The 20,000-nt window shown below is 36.5% G+C and overlaps 1 protein-coding gene across 4 annotated transcripts in view; it reads right to left on the minus strand.

The window, feature by feature from the left end:
* The window catches only part of SYT1 (synaptotagmin 1), a 766,356-nt gene that overhangs the window by 641,623 nt on the left and 104,733 nt on the right, over positions 1–20,000 (minus strand). For 3 of the 4 annotated variants that reach the window (XM_069094803.1, XM_069094805.1, XM_069094802.1), the window contains one exon: positions 14,689–14,750. The exons of the other annotated variant lie outside the window; for it this stretch is intronic. The gene's annotated coding sequence lies outside the window, so the exon portion shown is untranslated. The remainder of the gene's footprint in view (positions 1–14,688; positions 14,751–20,000) is intronic. 4 annotated transcript variants of the gene reach the window in all.

The following is a 20,000-nucleotide window of genomic DNA, read 5'->3' on the forward strand; positions in this document are numbered from 1 at the left end:
TGGCTCCCTTACCACCCAAATGACTTCCCATAGCATTCCCTTATACTTTTTGTCTTCCTCTTATTAGAATGTAAGCTCTTCAAGGGTAGGAACTGTCTTACTTTCACATATATATTCCCAGGACTTAACACAGTGCTTGCTAAGTAGCAAATGTTTAATAAATATCTTCATTCTTTCCTTCAGTAGGGATGGGGTTGAGTTATTTGTTCAATACCTATGTAAATTTAATTATAAGATGCCCCATCAATCAACCTCAATGATAAGCTTTAGGTTAAGTTGGACTTGTAATGACTCTGCATAGAAATTACGTTCAAATAGTCTGAGGAAAACTTGGCATACTCCAGGGGTCATTTATAAATTTTAAGCTTAATAGAACCAGTATTATTTGAGTGTTTGGAACATATATTGCATTCCAGTAGGGTAGCTTGTGGCACAGTAGATAGAGCACTGGACTGGGCCTGGAGTTGGGCATACCTGAGCTCATATATGGCCTCAGATACTTAGTAGCTTTGCTATCCTGGGCAAATAATTTAACCTCTTTTTGCTTCAGTTTTATCACTTATGAAATGGGGATAATAATAACATCCATTTTCTAGGGTTGTGAGGATCAAATGAGATATTTTAATATAATATTTCTGTAATATGTATGCATATATGTGTATATATGGCACACAGTATATGCCTGATAAATATGTTTCCTTCCTTCCTGTTAACTCTCTGAAGAAGAAAGCATTTTGTACAAAAGAGATGTGGTCTCCAGCCTCAGCATCTATGAACATTCTTTGTCTTTCCCAAAATAATGGTATTTCCAATGCTAGAAGTTTTGGCAAACTGACTATTTTGGCCTCAGTAAGGTCTAAGGAAGGAGTGGGAGGCCCTCTTATCATCTGCACACTTTGCAGTTAACAAGGCCTAAAAAGCATATTTTTCTTAGGGGACCAGAATGCTTCACCCTGGAATAATTTTTAGCCCTGAAAGAAACAGAGATAAGGAATCTAAGTATCAGTGCACATTAACAAAAATAGCTTTACTGACACTGCAAGAATTTATCTGGTTTTTGGCACAGTGCATACAAAAGGATACAGTCTTTTGCAAGGATGCTACTTAAAATGCTAAAATGTTCAGTCTAATTTAAGATGCTCATATTTCTCTGATAAGAGGGAAGGAAAATGAATTATTTGACCAGATCAGAATCCAGCAGCACTGTCAGTCATTTCTCTGTCATGCATTTTTAAGGTATTTCGTTGATTAAATTCACATAACCCTGTATACACATGCATAGACTGAATGCAAATTACTTCCTCTTGGTAAAGGCTGAAATATGGAGCCTGCCCCTGGCTACACTGACAAAGTAACATTGAGCAAAAATAGAACAATCAACAATAAATTTCATAAACCTTCTAATACCATAAGCATCATTCATAAGAGTATCTTCCCAGGAAAAAAGGTCTGGGTTATAGATCAAAGTAAATATTCTTATCAGCATTAACTTTCTACCAAAGCAGAGGATTTAAATAATGGACAGTATTCGATTCAACTTAATTGTTTCTTGTAGAGCCATTGCTAATCTCTGGATTAAATAATATATTCTCTAAATTACATATTGATTACGAGTAAAGATAGCAAGATATTTAAATAATAATATTTAATAAGGTAATTATAATAAAGAAGAAAAAGGCCAATCTTCTGGGGAGGGGGGGGAAACTTTATGATCAGTTTTCTTTATTGTACTGCTAAAATTTAACCAAAGTAATAAACTCTTTTCAAAAAATAAGTTAATTGAATAAAATCTTGTGCAAAGCATTTGTGACTTCTCTAAAAATCCTAAATGATAAATGTTTTTATTTTATATATAGTTTTTCATAAGCCTTCAGACTTTCCTCTTTTTAATCCATCACCCACACAGCTATGAAATTGAAATTCCAAATGTACAGGACCGACCATGCCACTCCCAAATCAAAAATACTTCAGTGGCTCCCTATTGCTTCTAAGATAAATTAAAAACTCTTCTGTTTGACATTTATAGCCCTTCACCGTTTGGCTCCAATGACTTTTCAGATTTATTTCATATTACTCTCCCTCATTTTGTTGCAGATAAACTGGTTGACCATCATTTTATCTTCTTGTCTCCTTTGCAAAGGGATCTCTCCCCACCCTCTATATCACTTTGCCTAAGATGCTCTCTTTCCTCGCTTCTGCTTTCTGGAATCTTTAGCTCCATTTAAGTTTCAGTGAAAGTGACACCATCTATCAGTTACAGATGGAGAGATGCAGAGAATACAAGATTCTTTTGATTCCACTGCGTTATTTCAAAAGCAATTCATTATATATAAACACAGATTGTGGTGTATTACCAATGCTGACTATGCAAAATGCCCTAGTACAGCAATGAATAGCCAAAATTGTCATGGGCCAGTCCTTTCTCCAGAGTCACGGACAATCAATCAACAGAGTGAATCTGTACTAGTACGTGAGAAGTATTAAAAAGAACCAGAGAAAAGTTTCCAGGGTATTGGATGGATTCTTAATTGAGGAACACATAAAGAGATATAGGAGTTCTATTTGTACCACTGGGTAATTCATCCCCTGCTTCCATGTATTTGAATAAGATGTCTCTGGAGTGTTGCATGCTACTTTGTTTCACCCTTACCTCTTGGAATCCCTACCTCTCTTCAAGGCTCAACTCAAGTTCCAGCTCTTAGACAAGACCTATCCTGATGCCTCCAGTTTTTAGCGTTTTTCCCCAACTGCTGTGTCTTTGTTTTGAATATGATCTCATGTTTGAATATGATCTCCTCATCTTACAATTCCCATACCCCCTATAAAATAGAAACTCCTAGAAGGTGAGGCTGTGTTTCTGTATCCCCAGAACCTAGCAAAATATCTGGCATTTAATAAATACTTGTTTAGCTCTTTTTGTGATGGCTAAGAATCTAGAGGATGGCCATCAATTGGGGAATGGCTAAACAAGCTGTGGTATATGATTGCGATGGAATATTACTGTGCTATAAGAAATGACAAGCAAGATGATTTCAGTAAATCTGGAAAGCCTTACATGAACTGATGCAAAGTGAAGTAAGCAGAACGAGGAGAACATAATACATAGTAACATCAATATCATATGATGAAGAACTGTGAATGACTTAACTATACTCAGAAATACAACGATTTAAGACAATCCCAAGGTCAATGACACAAGGACTCACAATGACAATGCTATACTACTCCAGAGAAAGAACTGATATTGAACAGAACAGTATGAATACAGACTGAAGCATGTTATTTTCCTTCTTTCCTTCCTTCCTTCCCTCCCAAGTCTTCTTGTACAAAATGACATATGGAAATGCTTTACATGATTGCACATGTATAACCTATATTGCTTACTATTTCAAGGAGCATAGAAGGGAAGCAGGGATAGAATTTGAAACTCAAAACTTGAAAAATTGCTTTAACATGTAATTGGAAAAAATAAAATATCATATAAAATAAATATTTAAGTGAAGTGAACTGGAGGGAACACCCCAACATAAGCTAATGTATCAAAGATACACATGACCTTAAGCTTTGCTATTTAGGAACAAAGAGATTGAATCTGACACATTTTCTCATTAAATAACAACCACCAATCTTCAGTAAGAAATTTGAGTCTTTTCCAAAATAACTCAAATAACATATGTGATTTTAAGCAGTAACGTAATACCATTTTGGAAATGACAGAGTTTAAGGAATCTCTTGAATAGGACAAGAATTTTGCTCATCATTCACGACCTTTCAGATGATTTGCTCGATGGAAGTTAGCACTTATAGCCTGAACAAGTAAAATGCCAATAAATGCATTTAAAAAAAAATCTTTGAACTTGGTTTCTTATAAATTCAGTTCAAATTCTGCTCTGGCCCCATTTCATGGGCTGTATAAAATCTCCATTATTTTACCTGAAATCATTTTATTTGGCTTTCTTCAACCCCTATTCAACAGACACTAGGTATCCAATTGTAGTCCAGGCTGGAAAATCTGTCCATTAATACAAGTAATGTCCCTTTCATAAGATGGCTTTTACCAGTGAAAAATTTCAGTTTTTCAAGAAAAAATCCCTCTTCCCTTTTCACTCTACCTAAAAGAGGAACCAAGGCTGTTTTCACTTTGCTATGCTCTGCCAATTGAAAAATGGGCATGGGGTTGGTCAGGTCACAGGTCAAAGGAGCATATGAAATGCCTCTTTGGAAACTATTTCCCAGCCTGCTGCTTCATACACCTGCAACTTGAGTGGAAATAGAAGGTAACAGAGGAGATATATAAGGTTTCAAGGGAGTAAAGGAAAGTAACATCACACTAAGTGACACCTGCTTCCCGGTCTGTCAACCTCATATTCTAAGTCTCAATAGAATACTTTTTAAGTTCCTAGCATAGATGCTTATCAATTACATTATTTGTCAATGGACAAAATATTGTATCATTCTGACAGCAATAATTTAGTAGTCTGTATTATGGGGGTCTGGATGTTTGGTATAATTGGGGTGGGGGTGGAATTCAAATCGTTAGCAACTAGTCCATAACTTGGAGTCTTAGAGAGTTTCTAGGGGTGCTGAGTAATTTGCCCATGGACACACAGGATTATCAGTATGTACCAAAGGCAGAACGTGAACCCAGGACTTTGCCTTCCACACACTATATCATACTGCTTCTAGTGTTTCAATAAAAAAAATGCAACCACACTTTCTATGATTAATTTTTGCCATAAAATAGCAATCCTTTATGTTTTAAGAAATATAGAATGACTGTTCCTGCCTTGTTTAGTAAGAGGCAGAATATTTGAAATTTACCTATAATGAAAATAAATCTTTTTTAATACTCCTTGATGATAAATCTGACTCTGTGGGGGAGAAGAGCCACAAATAAAACTATTTTAGCTAAACCACAGGAATATATTTTCACAGTGGATCAGATTTTTTTTAAAGTAATGATATCAGTAGGAAGCAGCACTCAATGGGTATTTGGCATAATGTCTTCTGGGACATGACTGCCTTGAGATCGATATTTTTTTATTCTGTGAAGGAAAGCTCAGTTTGGAAGTTGATGCCACCCCTCTCGATGGTAGACTTGAATCAACAACCTGAAACATAGGTGAGGAATTGCTTATAATAGCCTCATTTTAGTAGGACTTAAAGCTTTAACAAAGAGACCAAACATTACAGGAAGACTGACTCTATCTTGCAATCTAACATACATATTTACATTCACTCTGAGCCATCAGGGCACAAAAAACAATCATTAAGTGATGTTTGGGCAGGAACATAATCATCTTCCCATCAATGGGAGCCAGAGTGAATTTGGTTTAAGACATGGTCTTTAAGAAAGAAGTAACTAGCACTCCACAAGATATCAAATTAGGTTTCAGTCAACCAAGTTTAACTTCCTTTGGGCAGAGCACCCACAGATAAGAGCAAGACACCCAAAGTAGGCAGAGGACAAGACAGGACAGGGTATTGCCTCAGTCAAAGTGAGAACTCAGAAAGAACTTAGTTTAAAAAGGCCAAGGTCTCCCACTGCATCCTAGGCCCTCTTGAGTTGACTTGATCTATATCTGGCCACTGAACCCAGATGGCTCCAAAGAAGAATGTGAGGTGGGTCACCTTGAACAGTCCTCCCTCACTTAAATTCAATTCACTTGCAAGTCATGGAATCATCTTCCTGATGTCATGGTTCTTTTTAAGAATGACAGACAAACCTCATACACACATACATACATACATACACAAACACACACACATACACATATAGATATTTAGGCTAGACCTGTGATTTCATCAATGTAAGGAATCCCTGGGGGTAGAAACTCTAAATAGAAATTTCATCTGAGTTTTCAGCTGAATCAAAATATCAACTCATGTGTAACAATCTTAAAAAGCTGCCTGGGGAACTGAAAGGATAAGTTATTTTATCAAAGAGCTGGGTTTTGTAATTATTTAATCATTTCTATAATACATGCAACAAGGTCTTGGTTCAAAGAAGTTGGGAGTTATAGATTTTTGGAAGAGAGGAGATAGGAAGACAGGAGAGAGAAAATTATGAAGTGCCTTGGTCTTCTCATCAAGCCTTAGTCTCTTTCCTTATCTTTCAACTGGAGATTTTTTTCTTGGTTAGTCCTAAAGTTCATCTTCATGACAAGAGTGAAACATTTTCAAAATGGGTTGGTTATAAATTCTAAATAAATTAATAGGCAACCAAGATGTTTTTAAACAAGTTTTAAGTTTTCATGTGTTTCTCAGAACTTTGAACCACAGGAAAAGAAAATGTTTCCCTTGGCTCTAGTCTGTGGGCAGGATAACCAATTATTTTTTTCATTTTTGTAGCTCTTGGGGTTCTCCCTCCCCCTTCCATAGCTTCCCTCTATTCCACAGCTCTGGGAGGTGGGGTGGGTTCTTGGTTGACAAAATAGCTAATGTTGGAATACTTTTAGCTTGGAATATGGGTAGGAATAGGTGTTTACAGGGAATCTCTCCTCTCCCTGTTCTCCCCCTCTTTCCTCCTATTTCTCCTCTGTCTCTGTCTCTCTCCTTTCCTTCCACTCACTGAGGAAAAAAAAGAATTTTTCCCCTTTAATATCTTTCAATTTGAATCTTTCATTTACAGAGGGCCAAGGCCCAGGGTATTAGGGAAGTCTAGTACTTATGCAAATGGATTAGTACCAAGGAAGGATGCTTTCAGGAGTGGTTCACATTAGCCCAAATAATCCTGTTGGAGGGATAAAGAAGGCTGTTCTGGTTAATATCTGCATAAGTACCTAACTGTTTAACTTCCAAAATTCATTCCTAAGGGGAAAAACATTCAAAAAGGAGAAAAGAGGAGGTGAAATAGTTTGAAGATAAGTAAACTATGCTAGGAAATAACTGTATTATAAAATGCAAAATATTTGAATGGTAATCTCAGAAAAGAAAGTTCAGTCAAGTTGGACTGGCTTTCTTAAAAGTAGAAGTAAACGGGAAAAGTTAAATATTGAGTGTTTTGATTGAAACCAGACCACTGAATTGATTAGTTAATTTTATTTCAATCAACTGAATTTTCATCCTTATTACTAAAATAATTTTGTAACATCAGCTTCAATACCCTCTCCCATAGATTGTAGATATTGTTAGTAGTACTGAAAGTTCAACTGTCACTTTTTGAGGAATCTGAGGGGACTGAGAATTTATCTGTGGATTCTAAAAAAATGTAAACTGTCACGACCAAAGAGAGAACAGAAGTTTCTTTAGGACTAAGAGAACTTATTTGCTGAGAGGAGAGGGTTTGAATTTTATTTTTTCAGGAAAAACAAAAGGAATATTCTAGAGAAAAAAATATTAATTGACCTCCTGAAAAATCTAAATGGTGGGATGGTGTTTCCAGAACTGAAAAGTCAGTTGTTGTAGCAATGGCAAAAGGTGGCTTAGGCTGTGATCTTTCTCACAGATAACATGTTGTAAATAATTATGTATTTATTTTTAATGCTGTTAATAATAAGTTGATTTTTATGCTTAAGATGTTAGGGGCTTAATATCTCCATATCTCCATAATCTGTATTAATAGAATATTTTTCTACTTGTTTTTCATTTGTTATTTTCAATTGTGTCCAATTCTTCATGACCCTATTTGGAGTTTTCTTGGCAAAGATCTCCAATGGTTTGCCATTTTCTTCTCCAGCTCATTTTATAGATGAGGAAACTGAGGCAACCAGGGTTAAGTGACTTGCCCAGGATTACTAATAGCTAAATGTCTGAGGCCAGATTTGAGCTCACGAAGATGAGTCTTCCTGATTCCAGATCTGGAACTCTGTCCACTAAGGCACCTAATTACCCTATATAGAATACATACATAAACACATGTGTGTGCATGTGTATATAGACATATGTGTGTATATATATATATATTCACATGCATGTGTCTCAGTATATGTAGAAAGAGAACAAGAGTGAGAATAATAAACAAGTACTTATGGGGAAAAATTTTTCTCCATTTTATTAAATACATTATAATCTACTGGTATGGGAGCTCAGAGATAATTGTTTAATCCACAAGAAAAATGTTGTAATTGTGGTGATTAGTATGAATAAATCAGAAAATGTCCCTTTATCAATTACCTGGGGAGTGGGATGAAAATGATTAAAGAAAATATTCCTGTAGCAAGCAGAGAGGGGTGATAACCCTAAAGTAGGTTACACATGTAATGGCTGACCTTAAACACCTTGCTAGAATTGTTCTAAATATCTTTGCTACAATTTTGTGCTTAGACTATCTTAAAGGAAATCAGAATATGAATATAATTTTTCTAATTGGTCAAAAATTTCATCTAAGTAACAATATCTTGAAGTTAATCAGAGACAATCGTCCAACAAAAATGATATATCGTCAATTAAATACCACACTACTTCAACGAATCTGTGATCTCATTGATATGAATCACAACTCAACTGTGACCATTCATCCTGAGTGACTCTTGTCCAGGCTTTCTTTCAAACTACCCACTGAAAGTCCAATCAACATAGCGGGGCCATTTTGCTATGCCTTCTGACATGACACTGGTAATAGTGACACATGTGAGCTGTTCCCCTACCAGTTACTTATCATTTTTTTGCTATTTTTTTTGGAGGGGGAAAGGCAGGGCAATTGGCATTAAGTGAAATTTGCCCAGGGTCAGACAACTATTAAGTGTTAAGTGTCTGAGGCCATATTTGAACTCAGGTCCTCCTGATTCCAAGTGCAGTGCTCTATTCACTGAGCCACCTAGCTGCCCCCATTTCTCATTTTTGCCATATCTTTCAGCTATCTCTCTCTGATGACATCTTTTATGCTACTTTCCTAGCATAATTTTTGTTTATATTGTAAACATTACATGCAGCTTGACCACTCTCACAATGTTCCTTGATAGTGTTCTTTGGGTAATCTTCAGCTTTCATTCTTCTTCATTTAATCACTTTTTAAACATTATAGACAAATATGATAAGAATATTAATCTAACATTTATTACTATCATGATAAAGGAAAGTCATAGAACATATTACTCATATAAATTTTTGAAGTAATTTGTACATAAATATATAAGTACAAGTTTCCTACCAGAACTGAGGAAAAAGTATCAAAGTATAAAGAAAATTATATATGTATATATTTATCACATATATAAAATATATATGCTTATATACATATATATGTATACATGGCATCTTTATGTAAATATTTAGCAAAAATAGATGAAATTCTTCATGATTTACCAATCTGCTCCATAATCATCTCAAATTATATAACTACATTTCTCTCTCTATCATTACATAGAAATACAAGCTGTTTTAATTTAGTTTAAAAATATGAATGTAAAGATTGGAGCCAGTCTGGGCCAACTCTTTCCAAGGCCCAGCTATTTTTAACTTTCTATTCAATAAAATTCCCCAAAGAACATGTTTCTAAATGTTCTATTGATAGATAGTATCTTCTACCTCTAACAAGAAACCATGACTGAACAACACAAAGGCCCAAACACAGTGGAATGGATTTGAAATCAGAGGATTTGTGTTAGTCTCAACTGACATTTAATACCTGTGTTACCTAGATGATTCCTTAAATCTCTTTGGGCCATAGTTTCTTCTTCTATTAAATGAGATGGTCGGATTAGATGATTTCTAGTCTTTCTCATCTGTAAATCCATGATCCATCTAAACACACCATGCTATGATGTCCAATAATACTGAAAACCTGAGGCTGAATTTGTACCTTTATCCTACTTTAAAAAGAAAACAGTTTTGTTTGTTGTAACATTCATCAAATATATTGCCACTTTTTGGTCAGATTCCATCTGCAAGGCATCATCAAACTGAATTAATCTCCTTAATAGCTGCAAAATCATTCCCATACTAACGATAAATCCAAGAGTATATTTGTCTAAATTATTTGAAAACAATGTATTTTCATTAAGGGTAGCTAGGTGGCGCAGTGGATAAAGTATCAGGCCTTCCAATCAGGAAGCAGCCTCTCTCAGAGTTTAAATTTGGTCTCAGACACTTACTAATTATATTGACCCTGGTTCACTCACTTAACCCTGTGTGCCTCAGCATTTGTAAAATGACCTGGAGAAGGAAATAGCAAATCACTCTAATACCTTTGCCAAGGGTTTCCCAAATAGGATCATAAAGAGTCAGACATGACTTTTCATTCATGACTCAACAATAAATAAATACTTTTGTTAACATATGAATGTTGATATGTATGTATGCATGCATATATGTATATAAGGACATGCTATTTTTTTCAAGACTGGAGCTTGGGAGACCAGACTAATGATTTCATTTATAGGACTGAGACTATTATTTATGCTTCACTTGATTTTTAGGATATGCAAGATTGTGTGTCTGTGACATAAGTATATGAAAATCCAAGCATGAGCAGCTTTACAGGGGTCTGCTATTGTGAAAAGCTTTGAAGGTTCTGATTACATAGTATAGTGAACTCTCTATTTATTCAGCAGTAATATACTAAGACAAAATATTCACAGAAAATCAAAATACAGCATTCACCATGTTATAACTTAACAACTTATCACTAAAGTGGTCAAGTAGTTTTCATCAAAGTGTTCACATAGTTTTAAACAAAGTGCATTCATTTAGTAACTCAATCATTCTTAAGGAGGCAAGCCTCCTTAATTGACACAAAGTACAGAGGTCAAAAGTTTTCCACCCCTAGGTTATACTGTCTTAATCTCTTCTATCAAAAAGTCTTCTTTCTTCTTAATTGGAGATTAGTTTCCAATCATCCTTAATTAGTAAGTCCTTAACTCAATCATCTAAATATAAAGGTCAAAGTTCTCCGCCCCTAGTAAACCCTGCTCTTCTCAGTTTGCACTAAATACCCAAGGAGAGGTCTTTTCATCTTGAGTCAAGGCTAGCTCTCTGCTTCCATGGTTCCCCTTCCATGGTCCCAGCCTCCTGCCAGAATCTATTCAACTGTCACCTGAGTTCAAAGGCAGACAGCTCTCAGTTTTGTCCAAATTCTTGTGCAGTTCCTTGTCCAGTTCCTGTTCCACACTGAAGTTCAGTGTGTCTGGTCCACCTCAAGTCCTTCACAATTTTTGTTCCTGGGAAGACAAAGCTTAACAAAGAGCCACAATAACATGCATGCACATTGCTGGCATATTTATCAATTCACTTTCTTCCTGTGAAATCAACACAGACCCAAAACAAGGTTTGAAGAATCAACCCTAATTATCAGTATAGTCCCTGTACCTCTGAAATCATCATCAAGACCCTCCTTCCAGGATTTCTGTAAACATACAACAAGAAAATCCTCTTTCAGGACTTCTGAACCAGCAGCAAGGTCCCAGGTGTCTGTAACAACAGCACTGTCCTCTATCAGCAGACAAATCTGACAAAGTAACATAAAAACAGACAAAGTACCAACACCACAGCCATGCCTCCTCCCAGTTCTCCTCTCTTCTCATTTCTCAATTCTTCTCAAATCTTAGTTCAATCCTCAGTTCTCATTTCTCTTTTCAGTTCTTACTTCAGTTCTCAGTTCTCTTCTCTCTCTCCAGCAGTACCAGGCCAGCCTCCAGATGCTCACTCCCAGAAGTTCTAGCTTCTCTCAGCTTGGGCTTTTTCTTATATACGGTATTAGTTTCTCCCTGTTCTGCCCCTTCCGGTTATGTCAACAAGTCCATCCCACTGTGGGATTCACAAGTTCTGGGTCTTAATACTTGACACAATTATAAACTGAAACTAAGTGCTAAGTACCTGTTAGCTTGCTAATACAAGGGGCAGGGAAGATCTTCAAATTCTCATTACCATTACAGTACAGTATACACAGACACACACATATACTCACTCAGAGTTCAGATATGTGATTTCATTAATATAAGGAAGTTGCTCATGGTGATGAAATCCCCCCTACCAATGCAAAGCAGCAACTATTTTGCTATCAATAGTTGTACAGAGTGACCTGGAGTGGGAGGCTGTTGCTTAACCAGAGTCACAGAATTAATGTGTCAGAAACAGGACATTACCCCAGGTATGCTTCCTCTGACATAAGAACAGGGAAAAACAAACACACATTCACACAGAGGCAACATGGTGGAATGACTGGAATTAGGCTAAACAGTGGACCACATCCTGAGGCAACTCTTTAAGAATTTAACAGTCATGGAACAGCTACCAACTTACGTATATAGAAGTTTCCTTACCAAGAATTCTTTTATCAGTGAAATAACAGACATCCTATATATATGGGGGTATTTATACATGTTTATCTTCCCTCTCATAACTCTCTATCTTTCTGTCTCTTTCTGGTGCCATGACATCTTTGTCTACAAATTTTGCATCTAGTTCATAAGGGATTGAAAAGATGTTGCCTAGAAGAGATGTAGGGAAGGCTGAGAGGGTAAGAAGTTATTTCAGGAGGAATGATAATATTAGCAGCAAAGTCCTTAGAAGGAAAAAAAAAGTGACAGAATGTTCCTGAAACAGTGTGTACTACTATAGTTTGGCCAGAACAGAAGTTTCCTATAAAGGAAAAGCAGTAGATAGGATTGAAAAGAAAGGCTAGAGTGGAATTGTGGAGGACTTTGAATGTCAGGACATGAAGATGGGACTTTATTCAATTAGCAATGATAACCAGTTGGAAACTGCTCAGCAGAGGAGAAAGTAACATGACCAAGTTGATTTAGGAAGACTAGTCTAGTGGTGATAAGCAGGAGAGAATGGAAATAGAGAGACTAATTAGAAGTTAATTGGGATAATTCAGTCATAAAGTAATAAAGTTCTGAACTAGGGAGGTAGCACCAGGAAGAAAAAATATGAGATGTATATGCATGACTTTGTGAAAAAAGCCTTGGCAAGACTTAGCAATTATTGGAGATGGGGGCTGACGTTGAGGGAAAGAAGGTAGCTAAAGCAATGAGTGTTGCCTGAACAAGATTAAAATGTAATTAGGAAATATTTAATAAAATAAATAAAAATACAACAGAACTTAAATAACATTAATATATGGTTTCCTAAACCAATATGTAGCCCACAGGATTTGTGATACATGGTTTCATGGTGCCAGTTTCCACTGAGAGGATATCGATTTGAGCCTTCTGGGAAGAAAGGTTTTAGAAAGGTAGAGAAGAGTCAATCATATTCCAAGTAGAATTTCCTGCTGGGTAAAGTTTTCTAGGACTTTGGATAAACAACTGAATGGGAGTGAAGGCTCATTAAACTTCCAAGAGTTTCAGATTAAAAATCATAAAAATATCCTACCCTAGGATGGTAAGCCTTTTGTGATGGTAAGAGACTAAATGAAATGCCTATAGATTATTCTGACCTTAGTATTATTGTGTATTGACCATAAGTAATAATAATAATAATGAATATTTCATTGTTCTCATATTTAATTATACAATAAGACTGACTGTCAAAAGCTCAGATCTCCGAACCATAACCCGACATGAACTAGAGCTTTAGAGTGCACCTTCCATTAATTCAGTTATCCAAATCTTCAATAGGAAATTAATACTGGAAACTAAGTAATAGATAGCTTTTGTTTTCCAAGGATAAATGAAGGAGCTCTAATTTTTGGGAAAAAAGGATTCAAATAGGGGATATTTACTTTTCAAGTTCAAAAAAAAGGTGTCTTTGATCCCAAATCCCTAGAAAAAAAGGATTTTGAAAAAGTCCTATTTCTTTTGATAATTCGTAGCTCCCATTTACATCTAAATGAAATCTTCTTTGAAATACACCTATTACATGTTACTTGAAACTATTAAAATGTTCTAAGGGGAGTTAGACTTATTTTCCAAAACCCTGATTGCTGGCTTTGATCATTGATAAGAGCCAATGCCATCCATCTTAAGAGCGTTTTCAGATGTATAATGTACCCTATATCTATTTAATTTGGCTACTGCATTAAACATATTATAGGTAAGAGTCAGCTGTTTGTGAAACATGGTGAAGCATGAGACATTCCTTCTCTGCAGTCCTTAGATTGGCATCAGATACCCACATAAGCAAAAAACACCATTCATTTTTACTGTTACTCTAGCTGAGTATCTCTGATTTCTGGCAATTTCTAATCTGCTAATTGGTTTTGTCCTCGTTAGGGTCTACAAAAGCAGCCTGTGTAGTGAGCTACACAAAGACAGCAGCTGTTCCCATAACGTTATTATGCACAGTTACACTTCCTGGATAGATAGCCTAGATTTATGTCTCTGGTCCAATCTGTCATTTCATTTCAAAATTACTTTTTAATTTGTGATATGAGTAAATCATGAATGATGACTCAAACAGGGAACTTCCTAACATTTACTTTATAGATGAAATATTCTATACTATAATTTAGATTGTGTATGTATGCGCACGCATGTGTGTGTGTGTGTGTGTGTGTGTACGCGTGAGTGGATTTTTAAAAGCTAGTTTCTTTCTTGCACCTGTTCAAATAGATGGAGGGTCATTATCTCAGGTGATATGTCTGCAGAGAGCTAAAGTGTAAAAGAGACACTATAATAGTAATGAAACACTCCAGAAGCTAATCTGGTGCACAGCAGCTAATTCACACTTTATGGTGGGTTTCCCTTATCAGTAGAACCACATTTCTCAATTTCTTTTTCACTACTAGCTTTATCCTATTAAGCCCAGAAGAAGGAGTGAGTCTTCAGACATGGCTTAGTGAGGACGGGTATGATTAGTACTTACTCCCTGATGGCTGTTTGAAGTTAGATGTTCTGTCCGTGTCCTGTTTTCCAAGTGAAGGAAAGCTTTAAAAGAAAAAAGAAAGAGAGAAAGAGAATGAGTGAAAAGGGTGAAAAAATGTAAGAGGCCACCAAGGAGATGAGCCAGGATAGGAAGAGTGAAAAGAACTAAGGAGAAAGGAATAAAGAGGGATGTAGAAATAAATCTGTCTTTAGCCCTGACTCTCTCTGGTTCAGATACATCTTAAAGAAATTCCCTGGTCTATTGCTTTATATCTACTGGAAGCAGTACCAACTTGACCTTTCTTCGCATTACCAGTACCACACTACCAGTGTCCAATTACAATCTTAGGCATGAGAGCCAAAGCTACATATTCTACAAGTCATGGGGAAATGAGAGAAAATCAAAGCTAGATTTCTCAGATGAAAAATCATGAACCTGGATCTTTTCAGAGGACTGAAAGGCTTCTGGTTAACTATCAATATTTTTAATTTGAATGTATACCTTCTTAGGGAGGAATTTTTTTTTTTGATCATGACAAAATTTTCCAGAAAGGATCTCTGGAATCCTTTCCAGAGGAACAAAAAAACAAACAATTGTATCCAACACAGTCTCTTCTGTGAAGAAACAATATGGACATGTTTTTATTTTCTCAAGTCTATTTGGGAGATGAGTTTGGTTAGTTTTATGCAAGCATCTTTTCAGTATGTTTCCCTTTTTAATCCACACTTCATTCAATATCCACATTCTCTTTCTCTGCATTGGCACTAAATGGAGGTTGTTACCAACATTGTGTTCAACAATGCTACTAAAATGGCATCCACTTTTCTTTGTGCTCAGTACTCTGAACTGGAAGGTCTCTGAAGCTAATGCTAAGATCTAAAGAGAACTCAAGGATAATAATACTCTTCTGAACAATACCAGGAACTTAAAATAAACTTCCCTTATTATATGAGATTCAGTTGAAATTCTTTAGTTTCTACCTATTTTTTTTTACCTGTGATTTCATCAGTGTATAATACTTTCAATTTGAAAATTGCCTTCCACTGATGTAGATTGCCAACATATCTAAAACAGAGTCTTAGAGAATTGTTTGGGGGCATTTATTTAAACGTTAAAAGAATTTTCCCATGATGGCAAAACCAAACTATATGAGAGGCAGTTCTTGAACTCGGGTCTTCCTGTTTACAAGACCAGTCCTTAATCTATAATACTCTACCACCACAATAAGTGATTTCTTCATGGTTATGTCTGTGTCTTGGAACTTCAACTGAGCTCATGCTGACTCCAAGACTGGTCCCTCTTGCCACCACACCATAATGCTTTTGGCTAATTAATGTTTTGCTATTTAGGTCAGAAAAGGAAGGATATCAGCATGAAATGAGAGAGAATGTTTTTCAGTGTTTCTAGAAATATCTATAAATTGGCACTTTGTAAATCAATCTATCAATAGGCATTAATTACCTACAACATATCAGGCACTGATTTAGATTCTGGAAATAATAATTTTACAAATAATCCCTACTTGAAAGATACAACAAAATGTAAAAGACAGCAAGTATATTCCTGAGCATGTGGAAAATAAACGAAAGGATCACAGAAAGTATTTAAATACAAGATAATTTGGGAGGGAGGGCATTGGCAGCCGGTGGATGAGGAAGGAAAGTTAATTTCCTGTTTATCACAGGAGACAGGGTTTCTAAAAATGTGAAATTGAGGACAGAGTGCATTCAAGGCATGGGGGCCTGTACAAAGTCATGGAGGTGGGAGATAATACATCACATGTGAAGAAAAAGAAGGTCAGTTTAGCTCCATTGTAAACTGTGAGAGGGTGAATAATCTCCACTGGTCTGGAAAGATATGTTGGGGGTCAGATTGTGAATGGTTTTAAAAGATAAAGTGGAGTCAAAATTTTAATTATTAATAGCATTAGTAATAAAAGCTTAGACTTTCTTTAAATTCTGAATTTTTTAATAAAGAAATTTTTTTGTACACATACTAAATGCATTAGGTGATTGATTAGGTTGCTGGCAATAGATTAGTGATACATGGAAATTTAAATACCAATGCACCTAATTTTTTCCTTAGAGATGCAGTACTGAGGGTCTCAACAAACAACAAAACAATGAATAACTACAATTCACTCACTGACCTTGTATAAATTATAAGGAGAAAAAAAGAGTAGATATGAGATCTAGTGAGATTCTAGTTTGTAATCACTTAATACCTACCTTTTTGGACATTTCAAAGGCAGTGACAATGATGAATAAAAACAATTACACAAAAATATAACACAAGCTTATCATAAGACTAATTTATCTCTCTGATGCATCTTGTAAAATGAACATATGTTAAAACCTAACATCCTTCAATCACCTTAAAAGTAACTTGAGGCAATGAGGAAACCCAATGACTAGAACACTGGGCTTGGAGTGAAGGAGACTTGAATTCAAATCCCACCCCCAACACTTACCAGTTGTGTGACTCAGACCAAGATACTTAACCTCTCGAACTTTATGGCCTCTAAAGGCCCTTCTAGCCTGAAATCCTAGGATCCCACTACTCTCACTTGTCCCCAGTAAATCAAGTGCAAGTTAAAATCCAGACTCATACTTTGAGTAAATGACCACAAAAACTGAGTTGGACTTATCAGTAAGGATAGTGGTGTGCTACCAGGCTGCTAGCAGAAGAGTAGCTAGCCACCACTGATTCCTTGGGATTAAAGATTGGAGATAATGGCTCTTTATCTAGTTTCAGCTCTGTCTATTCCTGAGCTTTGGTTTATTCTTTGTTGCCCTCTGGAGAATCCTGACATCTTGGGTTTTACCTATTTATTAATTAAAGACAAATTCTATTCTTGGATTCTTGGTACCACTTCTCTGACATGGGGAAATTGCACACAGGAGGTAATGTTCCACTGTCTGAGAATAGAATTCTTTGGTTTGTAAGAAACTGTGAACTGAAGTAGGACTGAGTCAACAATAGCATCCTAGTTTAGAGCTGGAATGAATGGCCATGGGGTCTCACCCTCTTATTTTGCAGATGAGGAAACTGAGGCAGAGAGAGGTTAAATCATTTGCCAACAGTCACACAGCTAATAAGTGTCTGAAGTAGAATCTGAGCCCAGGTCTTGCTGAATCCAGGTTGGTGTCACTATCCACTGGCCCGTACTGTCTCAAAGAGAGTTTGTTTTCCTTTTGCACTGGTGGTTAAATTTGGTGAACAAGAGAACTGAAAAAGCTTTGAACTGAGAGGTTTTTAACTGAGTGTCTCTGCCTCAGATAGGGGAGGGATCAGTTTCACTTTCAGGTAGCTTAGTCTGGGGAAGTGAAGGAAACCAAAGCACCTAGTATGTGACCGGCAGTGTGTAAAGTGCAAATATCTCGCTTAATCCTTACAACAACCTTGTAAGGTAGGCACTATTAATATCTGCTTTTTACAGTTGAGAAAACTGAGGCAGGCAGGGGTTATATGAATTGCCCAGGGTCACTGTTAGTAAATATTCAAAGTTAGATTTAAATTTAGATCATCCTGATTCCAGTGCCTTTTTTTCCCTACCACTGGATCCCAGGTTCTCATCACCTAACTGCCGGATTATTTAAATATCCTGTTGGTGGGTCTGCCCAAGTCATGATTCTTCCCAATCCAAATCATCCTCCATTAAACTGCTAAAGGGATTATCCTAAAACATACATTTAACCAAGGTACAGACTCCCCTCACTCCCTATTGCCTCCAGGAACAAATACAAGATGCTTTCTTTGTCATTCAAAGTTCCAAATAATCTAGTCCCCTCCTACTTTTTCAGTCTTCTTACAATTTATTTGCAGACATGTACTCTTTGATCCAATAATACTATCCTCTTAATTGTTCCACAAACAAGACACCCCATCTCTCAACTGTGGACATTTTCTCTGGCTCTCTCCCAGCCCTGGATGCTCTCCCTCCTTTACTCTGACTCCTGAACTCCTTATCTTTCTTTAAGTTTCATTTAAAATCCTACCTTCTACAAGAAGCCTTTCCCAATCCCTCTTAATTCCATTACCTTCTCTCTGTGAACTCCCTCCTGTTTATCATTGCTTTCTATATATTTATTTATATTTCTACATTTACATATTTATAACTTGCTTTGTATATATTTATTTTCACATTGTCCCATTACTTAGATTGTGAGTTCCTTCAAGATGGAGGACTTTCTTTTGCCTTTTATTTATCCCCAGCATTTACATTCTGAGCTCCTAATGGTCAGCCACAGTGGGGTGGTACACACTGTAAGTTGACTGTAGCATACTGATATCATTTTGGACTTTTTTTTGAGAACAAAGGACAATAACCAATCCCCAGCACTTAGCAGAGTAAATAGTACATAATAGATACTTAATAAATGTTTATTGATTGATTGATTCCTATTGGGCCACCTCAAGTAATAGCAGATAGAAAGACTGGGCTATGACTGGGGTTTAATTGCAGCCCAGGGCCCAGATAGCCACCTCTGACCTACAGGTTTAGATGAGACCTGCCTGTGCATCAAGTAGAAAGGCAGATCTGATTATGGTGAATTTCTTTTCTTGATCTTCCCTCTCCCTTGGGCAGTGAAGGTCCTGTCTTGCCTTCCTTCTCTCTGAGAGTCAGACGTCAATTTCAAAGTTTACCTTTACTTTAAAATTAGTTTATATTGTTCTGCTTAAACTAATATAGGTACTGGCCTAAAAATTCGACTATTCATACCTGCTTTGCTTTGTTGCTATGAATGGGGAGTTTCAAAGGGGAAGAAGAGCAGCTAGTATGTTTATCCATGTGTATTTGTGTGTATATATACATATACACATACATATATGTATATACATGTACATACATATATGTATATATATGGAGGGGGGAAGGAGGGATGAGGAGAAGGGGGAGAGAGAAGAGTGAGGGAGGAAGGGAGAGAGAGGAAGAAAGAGAGGGGGAAGAGAGAGGAAAAAAGAGAAGAGGAAGAGAAGGGAAGAGAAGAGGGAGTGAAGAAGGAGGGGAAGGGGGGAGAAGGTAGGAGAAGAGAGACAAACAGGAAGCGAGGAAGGGAGAGCAAGATGGAGAGAGCCAATTCTGAGATTCTGATGTGTCTGAATTCCTGGCATAAGCAAGCTCTCTGTGCCAACTCCTCCTGGCTTCTCCTTTAAGCACCAAGAACTATAAAAGAGAATCTCATTGGTTGATATGCTTACCTAAGCCTCCCAAAGGAGACTAAAGAAGAAACATATCCTGTCCTTTTTTCTCCCTGAAGTTGAAGGAAATACACACAAATAAATACAAAATAAAATAAAAAATAATTAAA

Source organism: Petaurus breviceps, unplaced genomic scaffold (genome assembly GCF_028583685.1).
Source record: "Petaurus breviceps papuanus isolate PSGF00001 unplaced genomic scaffold, PetGlider_PUasm1.0 221, whole genome shotgun sequence".
Classification (NCBI taxonomy): Eukaryota; Metazoa; Chordata; class Mammalia; order Diprotodontia; family Petauridae; genus Petaurus; species Petaurus breviceps.